Raw genomic sequence first — 308 nt, forward strand, 5'->3', positions numbered from 1 at the left:
GGCGCATTCGGTGAGCGAGAGGGAGAGGCGAACAGGGGGGGAAGAGGGGCACGGGGAGAGGGGAGCGGTGCAGGGGGTGCGTGGCGTCGTCCGGGGCGTCGCTGGGGAGGAAGCAGGAGGTGGCTAGGGGGGGAAAGCAGGAGGTGGCCGGGGCAGCGTCGGCGAGCGCCACGCCTCGCCTCTGCTCGTCCTCCTGGCAGAGGAGGAAGAGGACAAAGGAGGAGGAGGTGGGCTGGGCCGGCTGGGGAGCTGGGCCGGCTCTGGTGGGCTGCACGGTGAGGCCAGGTAAGCTCTGTTCTTTTTTTATT

Source organism: Triticum dicoccoides, chromosome 2B (genome assembly GCF_002162155.2).
Source record: "Triticum dicoccoides isolate Atlit2015 ecotype Zavitan chromosome 2B, WEW_v2.0, whole genome shotgun sequence".
NCBI classification, from domain to species: Eukaryota; Viridiplantae; Streptophyta; class Magnoliopsida; order Poales; family Poaceae; genus Triticum; species Triticum dicoccoides.